Raw genomic sequence first — 6,000 nt, forward strand, 5'->3', positions numbered from 1 at the left:
GCATTCCTCGACTCCCTCTGTTCCAACCAAACAAGCTGTTCCTCTTCCCTCAGTTGCCCATGCTGTCCCAGCTCCCTCTCTGTGCACGTGGTTTTCTCTGCCTCTTGACAGTCCTCTGCTGAACACCTACCTACCTGGAAACCTGAGGGCATGGTGCCTGCCTCTCTTCTGGCCTCACCAGCCAGTGTGGGTACTGCGTTTTCATTTCACTCACTGGCTGTGTGACTCTGGTAAAATAAATTAACCTCTCTGTGTCTCAACTGATAGAGAGAATGCAGTATCTAACTATATAAACTCCTTGCCCCAGTGCCTGGCCCTTATTAAACTGTAGAAAATGTTAGACATTACTCTTAAAAAAAAAAAAAAAAAGAAAGAAAGAAAAAAAAGAACCTTGTTAGAGGTTCCCACTGTCTATAAAATAAATTCCATCAATTGGTGGTTAATGCCCCGATGACCTGGACTGGGCCTCCTAACTTTATCTTCCCTTCTTTGCAGTGCTTTTCCACCTGAACACTGCTGTTCACTGGTTGGGCCAGGCCCTGTCACCATTCCACTCTTTGCACCTGCTGGGTCCTCTGCTTGAAATTCCTTCCTGCCATACTTCTCCACATGGGAAATCTCACCTCCTTTGAGACCCCCAACTCTGGCTCTAGAGCCATCTCTAAGGCTATCCCTTGCCCGCTTCTCATTCTGGTCCTACTGGGTTGCTGGGCCACCTTTAGGTCCCAGAAGCCCTGACCTCTCTCTCCAACACTTGGGAATTGGTGTTTGGGATATGTATACTGGCCTATGCATCTTCACAACCAGCCCAGGGACTGGTGAAGGAGGCCCAGCTTCCTCCAAGGCTGAGTTTGTCTTCCTTCCTCCCCTGGAACATGAACACCTAGAAGATAAGGGTGCACTGCTTTTTCCCCTCCTCCCCTTGTGCCTAGGTTCTGCAGGCCTTAGTAATACTGATGGAAAGGCAGGTTTCTCCCCTCCTCTCCTTAGGGGTCCCAAATGACAAAACAGAGAGACCTTTACGGATCTTCTAGTCTAAATGCCTCATTTCACAGTTAGGGAAACTGAGGCCAAGGACTTGCTAGAAGTCACACCAAAACAGCACCAGGGGTAATAGCCAGCTCTCCCAGACTGTCTGCCCGGCCTCTTGTCTCTGGCAGGCCTTGGCCAGCCCACCTTACCTGAAGCAGTCTGCGTGCCAGTCAGTGTTCAAGGCCTGGAGGTACTGGCCGTCATAGATCCTCTGGCCGCAGCTCGCACACACAGGCAACTCGCTTCCTGCAGGGGTGGAAAGGAAGCCAGGAACCATTCTTAGAGGAGTTACAGTTTGGTGCAGGCCCAGGCTGCCCTGCCAACCCCAAGTGCACCTGCACAAATCCTTTGCACACACACAGCACCCAGGCTGGGCAGTCACTGTGCCCAGTAGAAGGAAAAAGAAAGAAGGTCCGAGCATCTTGCTGAGACCTTGGCTAAATTACCAAGCCTCTCCAGATCTCAATTTTCCTATCTGTAAACTGAAGATGAGGATCAGATGTCCGCCCTTCAACTCTAGCATTTTTCAACTCAAGATAAATGAAAGAAAGCAGCAAGATTTAGAAATAAGGCAGCGGGTGACATTCTTGTCACAGCCCCCTTTCCTCCCCTGCCGGCCCAGGGAAAGATACTCAGAAGACCCTTCAAGTCCAGGTAGGGATCGGAGAGGGCTGGATTGGTACGTTCTGTGCTGAAGCCCCTGGTAGGGGAGGGGCAGGAAGCCCAGAGGTGCTGGCCCCAAATAAGCCTTGGCTATGTCCTGATCTGGCTAGGGGCAGGGGCTGCAGAGCTGGACACTCTCAGACACCTGCTCCAGGGAGACCTGGCACCTCCACAAGCTGGCCACTAGTCATGCTTAGTCATCCTTGGGGCCCGGCACCACTAGAGCTGAGTGGGCCCTGGAAGATCCCCCAGGCCTGCCCTTCCTCACTGTATAGATGGGGAGACTGAACCTTAGAGAGGGTAAGGCTTGCCAGGTCACACAGCAGGCCCCCAGGCCACCGCCTGCCCCTCCATGAGGACCCAGGGTGCTAAGGCAGGGGTGATGGTGAAGTGGGCCCTTGCTCTAACTAGGCCTTCAGGGGCCTGGTGGGACGACTGGCAGTAGCCCCAGGGGAGGGCAGAGCTGAAGGGGCTGGCATAGTTGGGACTAGGTGTGCCTGAGTGATGGCTGAAGAAACCCAGGGAAGGAGATCTGACCCTGTTTTGGGTAGAGGGAACTTTGGGGGGTCTTCACACCCTAACTGTAGTGCAGTACCAAGCTTTAAGCCCCAGGAAGGGAGAAGGAGCTGAAGAGGTTGAGATGAGAGTCATCCTCCTAGCCAATATTGATGGCAGGCATTGGGTTTGGTGCAGGGAGACGGCGGGACGGAGGTGGGGGGGTCGGCGGGAGGGCAGCACACTGCCAATGGTTCCTGGAGAAATATCTCCGCCCTTTCCATTCGGCCTCCAACCACCAATACTGGGGGCCAACTATGCGGCCCCAACAGTACAGCCTGGGAAACAGCTTCCGCAGGTAGCGCTTGGCTCAAGGTCACGGAGCCAAGTAGGTGCGAGGCAGAGACTCAGACCCAGGGCTGGGCTTCCCCAGCGCCTCTTTCTTTCTAGGCTGGGTTAGAGACTGGATAAGCGGTAGCCTGGGGCGAGCCCGGGGTGGGCAGAGCATGCAGATGGAAGCTGGGGGGTTGGGGGAGGCGATGCCTGGGACTCCTCAGGGGTGGACGTCGGCCAGGGGATGGGAGAAGGCGAAGAAAGGGAGGAGCGGCCCTCCGCCCCTGGGAGGGCAGCCCACCCAGGGCTGAGAAGGGAAAAAGGGGTGGAAGCGTGTCAGGGAGGGGCCTGCGAGCTTCGGAAGGTCGAGCTCATCCCCGAGGAGGGAGAAGTGCGGCCTCGCAGCAGACCTGGCCTCCGCTGCGGCCCGGCTCGGCCCCCTCCCGTGTCCCCGGTTCCCCTGAGACGGCGCCCCAGCCTGCCCGCCCGCCCGGCTTGCGCCCCGCGCACCTTCCTCTCCCATACGTTCTTCCCTCCAGGTGCAACAAAGTAGCGTCAACCTCATGCACTCGGCGGGGGGCGGGGCCCGGCGGGGCTGGCGGCGGCCCGGGCCCCGCGAGCTCGCCCGCAGCCGCCGCCGGCCGGGGAGGCGGAGGCGGAGAGCGCGGGCCGGGCCGGGGTGGGCTCGGGGCTTGCCGCGCCACTGCCGTCTCTCGGATGCCGGCTCCGCCACCGGCTCCGAGCCGCGGCGGCCTGAGGAGGGAGCGGAGGGGCGGGCCCGGGCGGAGCCTCGGAGCTGCGGCAGGGGGCGGGGCGGGCGAGCGGCGGAACTGCCCTGCGCGGCCCCGCCCCGTGCCCTCGGCGGCGCCCCACCCCCACCGGACTCTTCCCGCTTGCCCGCTTCATTCATCTCTACTGAGCGACGACTGTGCTTAGCACTGCGAGGCACCGATGTGTAAATCGAAAACTGCTGCCTAGGAGGGATCCGTACTCTGATGCGGCAGTCTAAGCGGGTTTAGAAGCCCCAGGAAGGGGCCTCAGTTTTCTCACGGGGAGACCCTCTGACCTAAGCCAGGTGGGTGGCGGCTAAGAATCCGGACCTGAGCTGGAGGAGACGTTGTGGACCCTGAAGACCTTGGAGGTCGTCTTGGGGAGATGCGCTGGCCAGGTCCTCTCCCTCTCAGGCCTGCAGTGAGGGCAGAAGCAGGAAGGTGATGGCCCAAGTGTTAGGCCCTCACTGGCTAGTCAGGGCGCTAAAGGAGCTGGACCTTGGGGAGGAGTAAACCCTCTGCCAGGCTGTGACAGATGTTCTCAGGGGTTTCCTCTTCCCAGTGTTGGCGACCTGATGCTGGCGCTGCCTTGCCCAGGGTTCAGGAGGGGCCACAGCTGAACGAGGTTTTGGCTGAGTGAAGTGGCCAGAGGAATTGATGGGTACAGGTGCCCAGTCCAGCACTGGAAGGGTGGAGCACCCTGCCTAGAAGTAGAGAATCTTAGAATGCTCCTTGGGAAGGGGGCGACCCTATCTCCCTTAGGCACGCTCTCTCACTTCATCCCACTGCGCAGGAGGTTATGAGCAGAGAAGTTGAGCCATGTGCCCAAGTGCACCCGGTAAATAAGGGCAGAGCTGCCCAGACTCCTGCTCCAGCCATCATATTTGCTAGATTTCTCAAGCTAGGGCCTGTAAGGTGGAGGCACTCACCCCTGGGTACAAAACAATTACCTGGAGGTAGGGAGAAAATATTTCAATTTTGATTTCTAATAAGAAAGAAGGTGAGCTTTAAAAATAACTTAATATTCAGATTGACACTAGTGAACTCTTTTTGTCTACTGGTCAGATGGTCCCAGAGCACTTGCAGTATGATGTCCCAAGGAGGCACGGAGGTCCTCAGAGGCTATACAGCAATGTTTTTGCCTGTTTGTTGCTCTCCTATAGGGGATATCTCAGACAGGATCCTGGTAGGAAACAGGAGCACTCAGTGGAATTTACTGAGGAGAATTTAATAAAGGTGATTTTATACCAGACTGGGCAGAGTTAAGGGAAACCAATGAGGACAGGCACAGTCTTAGAGGGTGGCGGCAGTTACCACTCCGGAGTGAAGGAGAGGGCCACAGTGCAGGGTGGAGGGGGTGCATAGAGTAGATCTGAAGGGACCATTGGCCTGTCCCTGATTAGCTGACATTATCTAGTTTTAACAAAACTAACAGTCACAGAATGGACTTGTGGCTGCCAAAGATTCCTGAGAAGAAAGCGAGGACGGAAGACAATGCTAATACTGCAAGATGAGCGAAAAGGTAGAGCTGACGTTTCCATCCCCAGTTGGAGGTCCTTGTCAGCAACATTTCCAGTGAAACCAGTGACTGGCTTATTAGAAATGATGTATTCTGCCACATAGCTCATACAAGGTATTAAGTGTTTTTTTAACTGAAAGCAAAAAAAGGAATTTTGTATTTTTAATGAATAAAATCATTCAAATATTGTTTATCTTATCTTTAGATAAGATAAATTGTTTTTGCACTGTTATATGATGAATGTATTTTATTATTTGTATAGTCAAGTATGTATATAATTTATGAGTGAATAGGTCTACGTGTGCATGTGATAGGGCACAAATCTTAATTTAGGTGCAAATTAAGAGCTCTGGCTTGGATGTGTTAGATTTTAGATGCCCATTTGCAATCCAAGTGGCAAATATATCTCAATAATATTTTACTGATGGGATTCATAGTAAAAATTTTTTAGACAAGAGGTTGAGAATCCTGTGGGAAAGTCTTGATTACTCCAGGTCAGTCATCAGGATTTGTCCAAACTGGTGCCTGGCTGAACATAAGCTGGCGACAAATGAGTGGGGAGGGGACACTGTCACAGGATGAGCCTAAGACTGTTACCCAAGGCAAAGGCCAGAGCCTGAGGTGTCCTAGCCTGGGTATGAAAAGAGAGCTGACATTATTGGATCCCTGCTGTCAGACACAGTCTGTCTCCTCACTCAGACATGTGGCTCAGTGACTCCCTCTCCTCTCCTTGAATTGCAGACAAAAGGACCCAGATGTCTACTTGGCATCTTCACTTGGATGACAAATGGGCACCTCCACCTTAATGCATCCAGGCCAGAGTTCTTAATTTGTTCCCAGATTTGCTCCACCCAGGTGTTTCTCATCTCGGTAAATGCTACCACCATCATCTAGTGTAGTTCAGGCCCAAACTTGCAAGCATCCTCAACTTGTCTCATTCTCCCTACTCCTTGCATCTGATCCATCAGCAAATCCTATTGGCTCTTTGTACAACATAAATCCAGAATTCCGTCACTTCTCCCTTCTCCTTTGTCTAGCTGGGCTTTCAGTGCAACAGCCCCAAGTCTGTCCCCCTGTTACCCTTCAGAGCCCCACACATGGGACAAGGTATGACATTTCCTTGCTTTCAAATCCAAAGCCCTTACTTTGACCCTTATAGAACCTAACCCCTGGCTACTTCTTTGCACT

This window comes from Pteropus medius, unplaced genomic scaffold, assembly GCF_902729225.1.
Source record: "Pteropus medius unplaced genomic scaffold, Ma_sr-lr_union100, whole genome shotgun sequence".
In the NCBI taxonomy this organism is placed as follows: domain Eukaryota; kingdom Metazoa; phylum Chordata; class Mammalia; order Chiroptera; family Pteropodidae; genus Pteropus; species Pteropus medius.